The sequence below is a fragment of the Heterodontus francisci genome, unplaced genomic scaffold, assembly GCF_036365525.1.
Source record: "Heterodontus francisci isolate sHetFra1 unplaced genomic scaffold, sHetFra1.hap1 HAP1_SCAFFOLD_64, whole genome shotgun sequence".
Lineage (NCBI taxonomy): Eukaryota > Metazoa > Chordata > Chondrichthyes > Heterodontiformes > Heterodontidae > Heterodontus > Heterodontus francisci.
The window spans coordinates 8704896-8721971 of NW_027140221.1; positions in this window are offsets into that span (position 1 = coordinate 8704896).

A 17076-nucleotide genomic window follows, 5' to 3' on the forward strand; every position below is an offset into this window, starting at 1 on the left:
TACTTGGTGTAAGTGTCTGTCTTTGCAACTTGGTGTCTGTGTATGTCTTTGATACTTGGTGTAAGTGTGCGTCTGTGTTGTTGGGTATCAGCGTATGTCTTTGTTTCTTGGTGTAAGTGTGCGTCTGTGTTACTGGGTATCAGTGTCTGTCTTTGTTACTTGGTGTCTGTGTATGTCTTTGTTACTTGGTGTAAGTGTGTGTCTGTGTTATTTGGTGTAAGTGTGTGTCTGTGTTACTGGGTATCAGAGTCTGTCTTTGTTACTTGGTGTCAGTTTATGTCTTTGTTACTTGGTGTAAGTGTATGTCTTTGTTACTTGGTGTCAGTGTATGTCTTTGATACTTGGTGTAAGTGTGTGTATGTGTTACTTGGTGTAAGTGTGTGTCTTTGATACTTGGTGTAAGTGTGTGTATGTGTTACTTGGTGTAAGTGAGTGTCTGTTTTGCTTGGTATCAGTGTATGTCTTTGTTACTTGGTGTCAGTGTATGTCTTTGTTACTTGGTGTGTGTGTGTGTCTGTATTTTGTGTTTCAGTGAATGTCTTTGTTACTTGGTGGCAGTGTATGGCTTTGTTACTGGGTGTCAATGTATTTTTTTGTTAATGGGTTTCAGTGTATGTCTTTGTTACTTGGTGTCCATGTGTGTCTGTGTTACTGGGTGTCAGTGTATGTCTTTGTTACTGGGTGTTAGTGTATGCCTTTGTTACTTGGTGTCAGTGTATGCATTTGTTACTTGGTGTAAGTGTGTGTCTGTGTAACTGAGTATCAGTGTATGTCTTTGTTTCTTGGTGTAAGTGTGTGTCTGTGTTACTGGGTTTCAGTGTATGTCTTTGTTACTTGTTGTCAGTTTATGTCTTTGTTACTTGGTGTAAGAGTGTGTCTGTGTTACTGGGTATCAGTAAATGTCTTTGCTACTTGGTGTCAGTGTATGTCCTTGTTACCTGGTGTAAGTGTGTGTCTGTGTTACTGGGTATCAGTGTATGTCTTTGCTACTTGCTGTCAGTGTATGTCTTTGTACTTGGTGTATGTGTGTGTCTTTGTTACTTGGTGTCTGTGTGTGTCTTTGTTACTTGGTGTCGGTGTATGTCTGTGTTACTTGGTGTAAGTGTATGTCTTTGTTACTTCGTGTCAGTGCATGTCTTTGTTACTTGGTGTCAGTGTATGTCTCTGTTACTTGATGTAAGTGTGTGTCCTTGTTACTTGGTGTAAGTGTGTGTCTGTGTTACTGGTATCAGTGTATGTCTTTGTTACTTGGTGTCAGTTTGTGCCTTTTTTACTTGGTGTCATTGTGTGTCTTTGTTACTGGGTGTAAGTGTGTGTATCTGTTACTGGGTATCAGTGTCTGTCTTTGTTACTTGGTGTCAGTGTCTGTCTGTGTTACTTGGTGTAAGTGTGTGTCTTTGTTACTTGGTGTCAGTGTATGTCTGTGTTACTTGGTGTAAGTGTATGTCTTTGTTACTTGGTGTCAGTGTATGTCTTTGTTACTTGGTGTCATTGTATGACTTTGTGACTTAATGTTAGTGTGTGTCTGTGTTACTGGGTATCAGTGTATGTCTTTGTTACTTGGTGTCAGTGTATGTCTGTGTACTTGGTGTAAGTTTGTGTCTTTGTTACTTGGTGTCAGTATATGTCTGTGTTACTTGGTGTCAGTGTATGTCTTTGTTACTTGGTGTCAGTGTATGTCTTTGTTAATTGGTGTAAGTATATGTCTTTGTTACTTGGTGTCAGTGCAAGTCTTTGTTACTTGGTGTACGTGTATGCCTTTGTTACTTGGTGTCAGTGTATGTCTCTGTTACTTGGTGTCATTGAATCTCTTTGTTACTTGGTGTCAGTGTATGTCTGTGTTACTTGGTGTAAGTGTGTGTCTGTGTCACTGGGTATCAGTTTATGTCTTTGTTACTTGGTGTCAGTGTATGTCTTTGTTACTTGGTGTCAGTGTATGTCTTTGTTACTTGGTGTCAGTGTATGTCTCTGTTACTTGGTGTCATTGAATCTCTTTGTTACTTGGTGTAAGTGTGTGTATGTGTTACTTGGTGTAAGTGTGTGTCTTTGATACTTGGTGTAAGTGTGTGTATGTGTTACTTGGTGTAAGTGAGTGTCTGTTTTGCTTGGTATCAGTGTATGTCTTTGTTACTTGGTGTCAGTGTATGTCTTTGTTACTTGGTGTGTGTGTGTGTCTGTATTTTGTGTTTCAGTGAATGTCTTTGTTACTTGGTGGCAGTGTATGGCTTTGTTACTGGGTGTCAATGTATTTTTTTGTTAATGGGTTTCAGTGTATGTCTTTGTTACTTGGTGTCCATGTGTGTCTGTGTTACTGGGTGTCAGTGTATGTCTTTGTTACTGGGTGTTAGTGTATGCCTTTGTTACTTGGTGTCAGTGTATGCATTTGTTACTTGGTGTAAGTGTGTGTCTGTGTAACTGAGTATCAGTGTATGTCTTTGTTTCTTGGTGTAAGTGTGTGTCTGTGTTACTGGGTTTCAGTGTATGTCTTTGTTACTTGTTGTCAGTTTATGTCTTTGTTACTTGGTGTAAGAGTGTGTCTGTGTTACTGGGTATCAGTAAATGTCTTTGCTACTTGGTGTCAGTGTATGTCCTTGTTACCTGGTGTAAGTGTGTGTCTGTGTTACTGGGTATCAGTGTATGTCTTTGCTACTTGCTGTCAGTGTATGTCTTTGTACTTGGTGTATGTGTGTGTCTTTGTTACTTGGTGTCTGTGTGTGTCTTTGTTACTTGGTGTCTGTGTATGTCTGTGTTACTTGGTGTAAGTGTATGTCTTTGTTACTTCGTGTCAGTGCATGTCTTTGTTACTTGGTGTCAGTGTATGTCTCTGTTACTTGACGTAAGTGTGTGTCCTTGTTACTTGGTGTAAGTGTGTGTCTGTGTTACTGGTATCAGTGTATGTCTTTGTTACTTGGTGTCAGTTTGTGCCTTTTTTACTTGGTGTCATTGTGTGTCTTTGTTACTGGGTGTAAGTGTGTGTATCTGTTACTGGGTATCAGTGTCTGTCTTTGTTACTTGGTGTCAGTGTCTGTCTGTGTTACTTGGTGTAAGTGTGTGTCTTTGTTACTTGGTGTCAGTGTATGTCTGTGTTACTTGGTGTAAGTGTATGTCTTTGTTACTTGGTGTCAGTGTATGTCTTTGTTACTTGGTGTCATTGTATGACTTTGTGACTTGGTGTTAGTGTGTGTCTGTGTTACTGGGTATCAGTGTATGTCTTTGTTACTTGGTGTCAGTGTATGTCTGTGTACTTGGTGTAAGTTTGTGTCTTTGTTACTTGGTGTCAGTATATGTCTGTGTTACTTGGTGTCAGTGTATGTCTTTGTTACTTGGTGTCAGTGTATGTCTTTGTTAATTGGTGTAAGTATATGTCTTTGTTACTTGGTGTCAGTGCAAGTCTTTGTTACTTGGTGTACGTGTATGCCTTTGTTACTTGGTGTCAGTGTATGTCTCTGTTACTTGGTGTCATTGAATCTCTTTGTTACTTGGTGTCAGTGTATGTCTGTGTTACTTGGTGTAAGTGTGTGTCTGTGTCACTGGGTATCAGTTTATGTCTTTGTTACTTGGTGTCAGTGTATGTCTTTGTTACTTGGTGTAAGTGTATATCTTTGTTACTTGGTGTCAGTGTATGTCTGTGTTACTTGGTGTAAGTGTATGTCTTTGTTACTTGGTGTAAGTGTATGTCTTTGCAACTTGGTGTCAGTGTATGTCTTTGATACTTGGTGTAAGTGTATGTCTGTGTTCCTGGGTGTCAGTGTCTGTCTTTGTTACTTGGTGTAAGTGTGTGTTCTGTGTCGTTGGGTATCAGTGTATGTCTTTGTTACTTGGTGTAAGTGTGCGTCTGTGTTACTGGGTATCAGTGTCTGTCTTCGTTACTTGGTGTCTGTGTATGTCGTTGTTACTTGGTGTCAGTGTGTGTCTTTGATACTTGGTTTAAGTGTATGTCTGTGTTCCTGGGTGTCAGTGTCTGTCTTTGTTACTTGGTGTAAGTGTGTGTTCTGTGTTGTTGGGTATCAGTGTATGTCTTTGTTACTTGGTGTAAGTGTGCGTCTGTGTTACTGGGTATCAGTGTCTGTCTTCGTTACTTGGTGTCTGTGTATGTCGTTGTTACTTGGTGTCAGTGTGTGTCTTCGTTACTTGGTGTCAGTGTGTGTCTTTGTTACTGGGTGTCAGCGTTTGTCTTTGTTACTGGGTGTCAGGGTGTGTCTTTGTGACTTGGTGTTAGTGTGTGTCTGTGTTACTGGGTATCAGTGTATGTCTTTGTTACTTGGTGTCAGTGTATGTCTTTGTAACTTGGTGTCAGTGTATGTCTTTGTTACTTGATGTAAGTGTGTGTCTGTGTTACTGGGTATCAGTGTATGTCTTTGTTACTTGGTGTTATTGTCTGTCTTTGTTACGTGTTGTAAGTGTGTGTCTGTGTTACTTGGTGAAAGTGTGTCTGTGTTACTGGGTATAAGTGTATGTCTTTGTTATTTGGTGTAAGTGTATGTCTTTGTTACTTGGTGTCACTGTATGTCTTTGTTACTTGGTGTAAGTGTCTGTCTTTGCAACTTGGTGTCAGTGTATGTCTTTGATACTTGGTGTAAGTGTATGTCTGTGTTACTGGGTATCAGTGTCTGTCTTTGTTACTTGATGTAAGTGTGCGTCTGTGTTGTTGGGTATCAGCGTATGTCTGTGTTACTTGGTGTAAGTGTGCGTCTGTGTTACTGGGTATCATTGAATGTCTTTGTTACTTGGTGTCAGTGAATGTCTTTGTTACTTGGTGTAAGTGTATGTCTTTGTTTCTTGGTGTCAGTGCATGTCTTTGTTACTTGGTGTAAGTGTATGTCTTTGTTACTTGGTGTCAGTGTATGTCTCTGTTACTTGATGGAAGTGTGTGTCTGTGTTACTGGGTATCAGTGTATGTCTTTGTTACTTGGTGTCATTGTCTGTCTTTGTTACTTGTTGTAAGTGTGTGTCTTTGTTACTTGGTGTAAGTGTGTGTGTCTCTGTTACTGGGTATCAGTGTATGTCTTTGTTACTTGGTGTAAGTGTGTGTCTGTGTTACTGGGTATCAGTGTATGTCTTTGTTACTTGGTGTCAGTGTATGTCTTTGTTACTTGGTGTCAGTGTATGTCTATGTTACTTGATGTAAGTGTGTGTCTGTGTTACTGGGTATCAGTGTATGTCTTTGTTACTTGGTGTTATTGTCTGTCTTTGTTACGTGTTGTAAGTGTGTGTCTGTGTTACTTGGTGTAAGTGTGTCTGTGTTACTGGGTATAAGTGTATGTCTTTGTTATTTGGTGTAAGTGTATGTCTTTGTTACTTGGTGTCACTGTATGTCTTTGTTACTTGGTGTAAGTGTCTGTCTTTGCAACTTGGTGTCAGTGTATGTCTTTGATACTTGGTGTAAGTGTATGTCTGTGTTACTGGGTATCAGTGTCTGTCTTTGTTACTTGATGTAAGTGTGCGTCTGTGTTGTTGGGTATCAGCGTATGTCTTTGTTACTTGGTGTCTGTGTATGTCTTTGTTACTTGGTGTCAGTGTGTGTCTTTGTTCCTGGGTGTCAGCGTTTGTCTTTGTTACTGGGTGTCAGTGTATGTCTTTGTGACTTGGTGTCAGTGTGTGTCTTTGTTACTGGGTGTCAGCGTTTGTCTTTGTTACTGGGTGTCAGTGTATGTCTTTGTGACTTTGTGTTAGTGTGTGTCTGTGTTACTGGGTATCAGTGTCTGTCTTTGTTACTTGGTGTAAGTGTGTGTCTGTGTTACTGGGTATCAGTGCTTGTCTTTGTTACTTGGTGTCACTGTATGTCTGTGTACTTGGTGTATGTGTGTGTCTTTGTTACTTGGTGTCAGTGTATGTCTGTGTTACTTTGTGGCAGTGTATGTATTTGTTAATTGGTGTAAGTGTCTGTCTTTGTTACATGGTGTAAGTGTGTGTCTGTGTGACTGGGTATCAGTGAATGTCTTTGTTACTTGGTGTCAGTGAATGTCTTTGTTACTTGGTGTCAGTGTATGTCTGTGTTACTTGGTGTAAGTGTGCGTCTGTGTTACTGGGTATCATTGAATGTCTTTGTTACTTGGTGTCAGTGAATGTCTTTGTTACTTGGTGTAAGTGTATGTCTTTGTTTCTTGGTGTCAGTGCATGTCTTTGTTACTTGGTGTAAGTGTATGTCTTTGTTACTTGGTGTCAGTGTATGTCTCTGTTACTTGATGGAAGTGTGTGTCTGTGTTACTGGGTATCAGTGTATGTCTTTGTTACTTGGTGTCATTGTCTGTCTTTGTTACTTGTTGTAAGTGTGTGTCTTTGTTACTTGGTGTAAGTGTGTGTGTCTCTGTTACTGGGTATCAGTGTATGTCTTTGTTACTTAGTGTCAGTTTATGTCTTTGTTACTTGGTGTCAGTGTGTGCCTTTGTTACTTGTTGTCATTGTGTGTCTTTGTTACTGGGTGTCAGTGTATGTCTTTGTTACTGGGTATCAGTGTCTGTCATGGTTACTTGGTGTAAGTGTGTTTCTGTGTTACTGGGTATCAGTGTATGTCTTTGTTACTTGGTGTCAGTGTATGTCTGTGTTACTTGGTGTAAGTGTATGTCTTTGTTACTTGGTGTCAGTGTATGTCTTTGTTACTTCGTGTCATTGTATGTCTTTGTTACATGGTGTAAGTGTGTGTCTGTGTTACGGTGTGTGTCTGTGTTACGGGGTATCAGTGTATGTTTTTGTTACTTGGTGTCTGTGTATGTCTGTGATACTTGGTGTAACTGTGTGTCTGTGTTGCTGTGTATCAGTGTATGTCTTTGTTACTTGGTGTAAGTGTGTGTCTGTGTTACTGGGTATCAGTGTATGTCGTTGTTACTTGGTGTCATTGTGTGTCTTTGTTACTTGGTGTCAGTGTGTGTCTTTGTTACTGGGTTTAAGTGTTTGTCTTTGTTACTGGGTGTCAGTGTATGTCTTATTGATTTGGTGTTAGTGTGTGTCTGTTTACTGGGTATCAGTGTCTGTCTTTGTTACTTGGTGTAAGAGTGTGTCTGTGTTACTGGGTATCAGTGAATGTCTTTGTTACTTGGTGTCAGTGTATGTCTTTGTTACTTGGTGTAAGTGTGTGTCTGTGTTACTGGGTATCAGTGTATGTCTTTGTTACTTGGTCTCAGTGTGTGCCTTTGTTACTTGGTGTCATTGTGTGTCTTTGTGACTGGGTGTCAGTGTATGTCTTTGTTACAGGGTGTCAGTGTATGTCTTTGTGACTTGGTGTAAGTGTGTGTATCTGTTACTGGGTATCAGTGTCTGTCATTGTTACTTGGTGTAAGTGTGTGTATGTGTTACTGGTTATCAGTGTATGTCTTTGTTACTTGTTGTCAGTGTATGTCTGTGTTACTTGGTGTAAGTGTGTGTCTTTGTTACTTGGTGTCAGTGTATGTCTGTGTTACTTGGTGTAAGTGTATCTCTTTGTTACTTGGTGTCAGTGTATGTCTTTGTTACTAGGTGTCATTGTATGTCTTTGTTACATGGTGTAAGTGTGTGTCTGTATTACTGGGGATATGTGTATGTCTTTGTTACTTGGTGTCTGTGTATGTCTGTGATACTTGGTGTAAGTGTGTTTCTGTGTTGCTGGGTATCAGTGTATGTCTTTGTTACTTGGTGTCAGTGTGTGCCTGTGTGACTGGGTATCAGTGTATGTCGTTGTTACTTGGTGTCTGTGTATGTCTTTGTTACTTGGTGTCAGTGTGTGTCTTTGTTACTTGGTTTCAGTGTGTGTCTTTGTTACTGGGTGTCTGTGTTTGTCTTTGTTACTGGGTGTCAGTGTCTGTCTTTGTTACTTGGTGTAAGTGTGTGTCTGTGTTACTGGGTATCAGTGTATGTCTTTGTTACTTGGTGTCAGTGTATGTCTGTGTACTTGGTGTATGTGTGTGTCTTTGTTACTTGGTGTCAGTGTATGTCTGTGTTACTTGGTGTAAGTGTATGTCTTTGTTACTTGGTGTCAGTGTATGTGTTTGTTAATTGGTGTAAGTGTCTGTCTTTGTTACTTGGTGTAAGTGTGTGTCTGTGTGACTGGGTATCAGTGAATGTCTTTGTTACTTGGTGTCAGTGAATGTCTTTGTTACTTGGTGTCAGTGTATGTCTGTGTTACTTGGTGTAAGTGTGCGTCTGTGTTACTGGGTATCAGAGAATGTCTTTGTTACTTGGTGTCAGTGAATGTCTTTGTTACTTGGTGTAAGTGTCTGTCTTTGTTACTTGGTGTAAGTGTATGTCTTTGTTTCTTGGTGTCAGTGCATGTCTTTGTTACTTGGTGTAAGTGTATGTCTTTGTTACTTGGTGTCAGTGTATGTCTCTGTTACTTGATGTAAGTGTGTGTCTGTGTTACTGGGTATCAGTGTATGTCTTTGTTACTTGGTGTCATTGTCTGTCTTTGTTACTTGTTGTAAGTGTGTGTCTGTGTTACTTGGTGTAAGTGTGTGTCTCTGTTACTGGGTATCAGTGTATGTCTTTGTTACTTAGTGTCAGTTTATGTCTTTGTTACTTGGTGTAAATGTGTGTCTGTGTAACTGGGTATCAGTGAATGTCTTTGTTACCTGGTGTCAGTGTATGTCCTTGTTACTTGGTGTAAGTGTGAGTCTGTGTTACTGGGTATCAGTGTATGTCTTTGTTACTTGGTGCCAGTGTGTGCCTTTGTTACTTGTTGTCACTGTGTGTCTTTGTTACTGGGTGTCAGTATATGTCTTTGTTACTGGGTATCAGTGTCTGTCATTGTTAGTTGGTGTAAGTGTGTGTCTGTGTTACTGGGTATCAGTGTATGTCTTTGTTACTTGGTGTCAGTGTATGTCTGTGTTACTTGGTGTAAGTGTGTGTCTTTGTTACTTGGTGTAAGTGTGTGTCTTTGTTACTTGGTGTCAGTGTATGTCTGTGTTACTTGGTGTAAGTGTATGTCTTTGTTACTTGGTGTCAGTGTATGTCTTTGTTACTTCGTGTCATTGTATGTCTTTGTTACATGGTGTAAGTGTGTGTCTGTGTTACGGTGTGTGTCTGAGTTACGGGGTATCAGTGTATGTCTTTGTTACTTGGTGTCTGTGTATGTCTGTGATACTTGGTGTACGTGTGTGTGTGTGTTGCTGTGTATCAGTGTATGTATTTGTTACTTGGTGTAAGTGTGTGTCTGTGTTACTGGGTATCAGTGTATGTTCTTGTTACTTGGTGACTGTGTATGTCTTTGTTACTTGGTGTCATTGTGTGTCTTTGTTACTTGGTGTCAGTGTGCGTCTTTGTTACTGTGTGTAAGTGTTTGTCTTTGTTACTGGGTGTCAGTGTATGTCTTATTGATTTGGTGTTAGTGTGTGTCTGTTTCCTGGGTATCAGTGTCTGTCTTTTTTACTTGGTGTAAGTGTGTGCCTGTGTGACTGGTTATCAGTGTCTGTCGTTGTTACTTGGTGTCTGTGTATGTCTTTGTTACTTGGTGTCTGTGTATGTCTTTGTTACTTGGTGTCAGTGTGTGTCTTTGTTACTTGGTTTCAGTGTGTGTCTTTGTTACTGGGTGTCAGTGTTTGTCTTTGTTACTGGGTGTCAGTGTATGTCTTTGTTACTTGGTGTTAGTGTGTGTCTGTGTTACTGGGTATCAGTGTATGTCTTTGTTACTTGGTGTCAGGGTATGTCTGTGTACTTGGTGTAAGTTTGTGTCTTTGTTACTTGGTGTCAGTATATGTCTGTGTTACTTGGGGTAAGTGTATGTCTTTGTTACTTGGTGTCAGTGTATGTCTTTGTTACTTGGTGTAAGTATATGTCTTTGTTACTTGGTGTCAGTGCATGTCTTTGTTACTTGGTGTAAGTGTATGTCTTTGTTACTTGGTGTCAGTGTATGTCTCTGTTACTTTGTGTAAGTGTGTGTCTGTGTTACTGGGTATCAGTGTATGTCTTTGCTACTTGGTGTCATTGTCTGTCTTTGTTACTTGGTGTAAGTGTGTGTCTGTGTTACTGGGTATCAGTTTATGTCTTTGTTACTTGGTGTCAGTGTATGTCTTTGTTACTTGGTGTAAGTGTATGTCTTTGTTACTTGGTGTCAGTGTATGTCTGTGTTACTTGGTGCAAGTGTATGTCTTTGTTACTTGGTGTCAGTGTATGTCTTTGTTACTTGGTGTCAGTGAATGTCTTTGTTACTTGGTGTAAGTGTATGTCTTTGTTCCTTGGTGTCAGTGTATGTCTTTGTTACTTGGTGTCAGTGTATGTCTTTGCAACTTGGTGTAAGTGTATGTCTTTGATACTTGGTGTAAGTGTATGTCTGTGTTACTGGGTATCAGTGTCTGTCTTTTTTACTTGGTGTAAGTGTGTGTCTGTGTTGGGTATCTGTGTATGTCTTTGTTACTTGGTGCAAGTGTGCGTCTGTGTTACTGGGTATCAGTGTCTGTCTTTGTTACTTGGTGTCTGTGTATGTATTTGTTACTTGGTGTCAGTGTGTGTCTTTGTTACTGGGTGTCAGCGTTTGTCTTTGTTACTGGGTGTCAGTGTATGTCTTTGTGACTTGGTGTTAGTGTGTGTCTGTGTTACTGGGTATCAGTGTCTGTCTTTGTTACTTCGTGTAAATGTGCGTCTGTGTTACTGGGTTTCAGTGTATGTCTTTGTTACTTGGTGTCAGTGTATGTCTGTGTACTTGGTGTATGAGTGTGTCTTTGTTACTTGGTGTCAGTGTATGTCTTTGTAAATTGGTGTAAGTGTCTGTCTTTGTTTCTTGGTGTCAGTGCATGTCTTTGTTACTTGGTGTAAGTGTATGTCTTTGTTTCTTGGTGTCAGTGTATGTCTCTGTTACTTGATGTAAGTGTGTGTCTGTGTTACTGGGTATCAGTGTATGTCTTTGTTACTTGGTGTCATTGTCTGTCTTTGTTACTTGGTGTAAGTGTGTGTCTGTGTTACTGGGTATCAGTGAATGTCTTTGTTACTTGGTGTCAGTCTATGTCCTTGTTACTTGGTGTAAGTGTGTGTCTGTGTTACTGGGTATCAGTGTATGTCTTTGTTACTTGGTGTCAGTGTGTGCCTTTGTTACTTGTTGTCATTGTGTGTCTTTGTTACTGGGTGTCAGTGTATGTCTTTGTTACTGGGTGTCAGTGTATGTCTGCGTTACTGGGTATCAATGTATGTCTTTGTTACTTGGTGTCAGTGTATGTCTGTGTTACTTGGTGTAAGTGTGTGTCTTTGTTACTTGGTGTCAGTGTTTGTCTGTGTTGCTTGGTGTAAGTGTATGTCTTTGTTACTTGGTGTCAGTGTATGTCTTTGTTACTTGGTGTCATTGTATGTCTTTGTTACATGGTGTAAGTGTGTGTCTGTGTTACTGGGTATCAGTGTATGTCTTTGTTACTTGGTGTCAGTGAATGTCTTTGTTACTTGGTGTCAGTGTATGTCTGTGTTACTTGGTGTAAGTGTGTGTCTGTGTTACTGAGTATCAGTTTATGTCTTTGTTACTTGGTGTAAGTGTATGTCTTTGTTACTTGGTGTCAGTGTATGTCTGTGTTACTTGGTGTAAGTGTCTGTCTTTGTTACTTGGTGTCAGTGTAAGTCTTTGTTACTTGGTGTAAGTGTATGGCTTTGCAACTTGGTGTCAGTGTATGTCTTTGATACTTGGTGTATGTGTATGTCTGTGTTACTGGGTATCAGTGTCTGTCTTTGTTACTTGGTGTAAGTGTGTGTCTGTGTTGTTGGGTATCAGTGAATGTCTTTGTTACTTGGTGTAAGTGTGCGTCTGTGTTACTGGGTATTAGTGTCTGTCTTTGTTAATTGGTGTCTGTGTATGTCTTTGTTACTTGGTGTCAGTGTGTGTCTTTGATACTTGGTGTCAGTGTGTGTCTTTGTTACTGGGTGACAGCGTTTGTCTTTGTTACTGGGTGTCAGTGTATGTCTTTGTGACTTGGTGTTAGTGTGTGTCTGTGTTACTTGCTGTCAGTGTATGTCGGTGTTACTTGGTGTAAGTGTATGTCTTTGTTACTTGGTGTCAGTGTATGTCTTTGTTAATTGGTGTAAGTGTCTGTCTTTGTTTCTTGGTGTAAGAATGTGTCTGTGTTACTTGGTGTAAGTGTGTGTCTGTTTTACTGGGTATCAGTGTATGTCTTTGTTACTTGGTGTCACTGTCTGTCTTTGTTACTTGGTGTAAGAATGTGTCTGTGTTACTTCGTGTAAGTGTGTGTCTGTGTTACTGGGTGTCAGCGTTTGTCTTTGTTACTGGGTGTCAGTGAATGTCTTTGTGACTTGGTGTTAGTGTGTGTCTGTGTTACTTGCTGTCAGTGTATGTCGGTGTTACTTGGTGTAAGTGTATGTCTTTGTTACTTGGTGTCAGTGTATGTCTTTGTTAATTGGTGTAAGTGTCTGTCTTTGTTTCTTGGTGTCAGTGCATGTCTTTGTTACTTGGTGGAAGTGTATGTCTTTGTTACTGGGTGTCAGTGAATGTCTTTGTGACTTGGTGTCATTGTCTGTCTTTGTTACTTGGTGTAAGAATGTGTCTGTGTTACTTGGTGTAAGTGTGTGTCTGTGTTACTGGGTATCAGTGAATGTCTTTGTTACTTGGTGTCAGTGTATGTGCTTGTTACTTGGTGTAAGTGTGTGTCTGTGTTACTGGGTATCAGTGTATGTCTTTGTTACTTGGTGTCAGTGTGTGCCTTTGTTACTTGTTGTCATTGCGTGTCTTTGTTACTGGGTTTCAGTGTATGTCTTTGTTACTGGGTGTCAGTGTATGTCTGTGTTACTGGGTATCAGTGCATGTATTTGTTACTTGGTGTCAGTGTATGTCTGTGTTGCTTGGTGTAAGTGTATGTCTTTGCTACTTGGTGTCAGTGTATGTATTTGTTACTTGGTGTCATTGTATGTCTTTGTTACATGGTGTAAGTGTGTGTCTGCGTTACTGGGTATCAGTGTATGTCTTTGTTACTTGGTGTCTGTGTATGTCTGTGATACTTGGTGTAAGTGTGTGTCTGTGTTGCTGGGTATCAGTGTATGTCTTTGTTACTTGGTGTAAGTGTGTGTCTGTGTTACTGGGTATCAGTGTATGTCGTTGTTACTTGGTGACTGTGTTTGTCTTTGTTACTTGGTGTCAGTGTGTGTCTTTGTTACTTGGTGTCAGTGTGTGTCTGTGTTACTGGGTATCAGTGAATGTCTTTGTTACTTGGTGTCAGTGTATGTCCTTGTTACTTAGTGTAAGTGTGTGTCTGTGTTACTGGGTATCAGTGTATGTCTTTGTTACTTGGTGTCAGTGTGTGCCTTTGTTACTTGGTGTCAGTGTATGTATTTGTTACTTGGTGTCAGTGTATGTATTTGTTACTTGGTGTCATTGTATGTCTTTGTTACATGGTGTAAGTGTGTGTCTGCGTTACTGGGTATCAGTGTATGTCTTTGTTACTTGGTGTCTGTGTATGTCTGTGACACTTGGTGTAAGTGTGTGTCTGTGTTGCTGGGTATCAGTGTATGTCTTTGTTACTTGGTGTCTGTGTATGTCTGTGACACTTGGTGTAAGTGTGTGTCTGTGTTGCTGGGTATCAGTGTATGTCTTTGTTACTTGGTGTAAGTGTGTGTCTGTGTTACTGGGTATCAGTGTATGTCTTTGTTCCTTGGTGTCATTTTCTGTCTTTGTTACTTGGTGTAAGTGTGTGTCTGTGTTACTTGGTGTAAGTGTGTGTCTGTGTTACTGGGTATCAGTGTATGTCTTTGTTACTTGGTGTCATTGTCTGTCTTTGTTACTTGGTGTAAGTGTGTGTCTGTGTTACTTGGTGTAAGTGTGTGTCTGTGTTACTTGGTGTCATTGTATGTCTTTGTTACATGGTGTAAGTGTGTGTCTGCGTTACTGGGTATCAGTGTATGTCTTTGTTACTTGGTGTCTGTGTATGTCTGTGATACTTGGTGTAAGTGTGTGTCTGTGTTGCTGGGTATCAGTGTACGTCTTTGTTACTTGGTGTAAGTGTGTGTCTGTGTTACTGGGTATCAGTGTATGTCGTTGTTACTTGGTGTCTGTGTATGTCTGTGATACTTGGTGTAAGTGTGTGTCTGTGTTGCTGGGTATCAGTGTATGTCTTTGTAACTGGGTGTCAGTGTATGTCTGTGTTACTGGGTATCAGTGTATGTCTTTGTTACTTGTTGTCAGTGTATGTCTGTGTTGCTTGGTGTAAGTGTATGTCTTTGTTACTTGGTGTCAGTGTATGTATTTGTTACTTGGTGTCATTGTATGTCTTTGTTACATGGTGTAAGTGTGTGTCTGCGTTACTGGGTATCAGTGTATGTCTTTGTTACTTGGTGTCTGTGTATGTCTGTGATACTTGGTGTAAGTGTGTGTCTGTGTTGCTGGGTATCAGTGTATGTCGTTGTTACTTGGTGTCAGTGTTTGTCTGTGTTGCTTGGTGTAAGTGTATGTCTTTGTTACTTGGTGTCAGTGTATGTATTTGTTACTTGGTGTCTGTGTATGTCTGTGATACTTGGTGTAAGTGTGTGTCTGTGTTGCTGGGTATCAGTGTATGTCTTTGTTACTTGGTGTAAGTGTGTGTCTGTGTTACTGGGTATCAGTGTATGTCGTTGTTACTTGGTGACTGTGTTTGTCTTTGTTACTTGGTGTCAGTGTGTGTCTTTGTTACTTGGTGTCAGTGTGTGTCTTTGTTACTGGGTGTCAGTGTTTGTCTTTGTTACTGGGTGTCAGTGTATGTCTTTGTGACTTGGTGTTAATGTGTGTCTGTGTTACTGGTATCAGTGTCTGTCTTTGTTACTTGGTGTAAGTGTGTGTCTGTGTTACTGGGTATCAGTTTATGACTTTGTTACTTGGTGTCAGTGTATGTCTTTGTTACTTGGTGTAAGTGTATGTCTTTGTTACTTGGTGTCAGTGTATGTCTTTGTTACTTGGTGTAAGTGTATGTCTTTGCAACTTGGTGTCAGTGTATGTCTTTGATACTTGGTGTAAATGTATGTCTGTGTTACTGGGTATCATTGTCTGTCTTTGTTACTTGGTGTAAGTGTGTTTCTGTGTTGCTGGGTATCAGTGTCTGTCTTTGTTACTTGGTGTAAGTGTGTGTCTGTGTTACTGGATTTCAGTGTCTGTCTTTGTTACTGGATGTGAGTGTTTGTCTTTGTTACTGGGTGTCAGTGTATGTCTTTGTCACTTGGTGTTAATGTGTGTCTGTGTTACTGGTATCAGTGTATGTCTTTGTCACTTGGTGTTAATGTGTGTCTGTGTTACTGGTATCATTGTATGTCTTTGTTACATGGTGTCAGTGTATGTCTGTGTACTTGGTGTATGTGTGTGTCTTTGTTACTTGGTGTCAGTGTATGTCTGTGTTACTTGCTGTAAGTGTATGTCTTTGTTTCTTGGTGTCACTGCATGTCTTTGTTACTTGGTGTAATTGTATGTCTTTGTTACTTGGTGTAAGTGTGTGTCTGTGTTATTTGGTGTAAGTGTGTGTCTGTGTTACTGGGTATCAGTGTATGTCTTTGTTAATTGGTGTCAGTTTATGTCTTTGTTACTTGGTGTAAGTGTGTGTCTGCGTTACTGGGTATCAGTGAATGTCTTTGTTACTTGGTGTCAGTGTATGTCCTTGTTACTTGTTGTAAGTGTGTGTCTGTGTTACTGGGTATCAGTGTATGTCTTTGTTACTTGGTGTCAGTGTGTGCCTTTGTTACTTGTTGTCATTGTGTGTCTTTGTTACTGGGTGTCAGTGTATGTCTGTGTTACTGGGTATCAGTGTATGTCTTTGTTACTTGGTGTCAGTGTATGTCTTTGTTACTTGGTGTAAGTGTGTGTCTTTGTTACTTGGTGTCAGTGTTTGTCTGTGTTGCTTGGTGTCAGTGTATGTCTTTGTTACTTGGTGTCAGTGTATGTATTTGTTACTTGGTGTCATTGTATGTCTTTGTTACATGGTGTAAGTGTGTGTCTGCGTGACTGGGTATCAGTGTATGTCTTTGTTACTTGGTGTCTGTGTATGTCTGTGATACTTGGTGTAAGTGTGTGTCTGTGTTACTGGGTATCAGTGTATGTCGTTGTAACTTGGTGACTGTGTTTGTCTTTGTTACTTGGTGTCAGTGTGTGTCTTTGTTACTTGGTGTCAGTGTGTGTCTTTGTTACTTGGTGTCAGTGTGTGTCTTTGTTACTGGGTGTCAGTGTTTGTCTTTGTTACTGGGTGTCAGTGTATGTCTTTGTGACTTGGTGTTAATGTGTGTCTGTGTTACTGGTATCAGTGTCTGTCTTTGTTACTTGGTGTAAGTGTGTGTCTGTGTTACTGGGTATCATTGTATGTCTTTGTTACTTGGTGTCTGTGTATGTCTGTGATACTTGGTGTAAGTGTGTGTCTGTGTTGCTGGGTATCAGTGTATGTCTTTGTTACTTGGTGTCTGTGTATGTCTGTGATACTTGGTGTAAGTGTGTGTCTGTGTTGCTGGGTATCAGTGTATGTCTTTGTTACTTGGTGTAAGTGTGTGTCTGTGTTACTGGGTATCAGTGTATGTCGTTGTTACTTGGTGACTGTGTTTGTCTTTGTTACTTGGTGTCAGAGTGTGTCTTTATTACTTGGTGTCAGTGTGTGTCTTTGTTACTGGGTGTCAGTGTTTGTCTTTGTTACTGGGTGTCAGTGTTTGTCTTTGTTACTGGGTGTCAGTGTATCTCTTTGTGATTTGGTGTTAGTGTGTGTCTGTGTTAATGGGTAGCAGTGTCTGTCTGTGTTACTTGGTGTATGTGTGTGTCTGTGTTACTTGGTGTAAGTGTATGTCTTTGTTACTTGGTGTCAGTGTATGTCTCTGTTACTTGATGTAAGTGTGTGTCTGTGTTACTGGGTATCAGTTTATGACTTTGTTACTTGGTGTCAGTGTATGTCTTTGTTACTTGGGGTAAGTGTATGTCTTTGTTACTTGGTGTCAGTGTATGTCTTTGTTACTTGGTGTAAGTGTATGTCTTTGCAACTTGGTGTCAGTGTATGTCTTTGATACTTGGTGTAAATGTATGTCTGTGTTACTGGGTATCATTGTCTGTCTTTGTTACTTGGTGTAAGTGTGTGTCTGTGTTGCTGGGTATCAGTGTATGTCTTTGTTACTTGGTGTAAGTGTGTGTCTGTGTTACTGGATTTCAGTGCCTGTCTTTGTTACTTGGTGTCTGTGTATGTCTTTGTTACT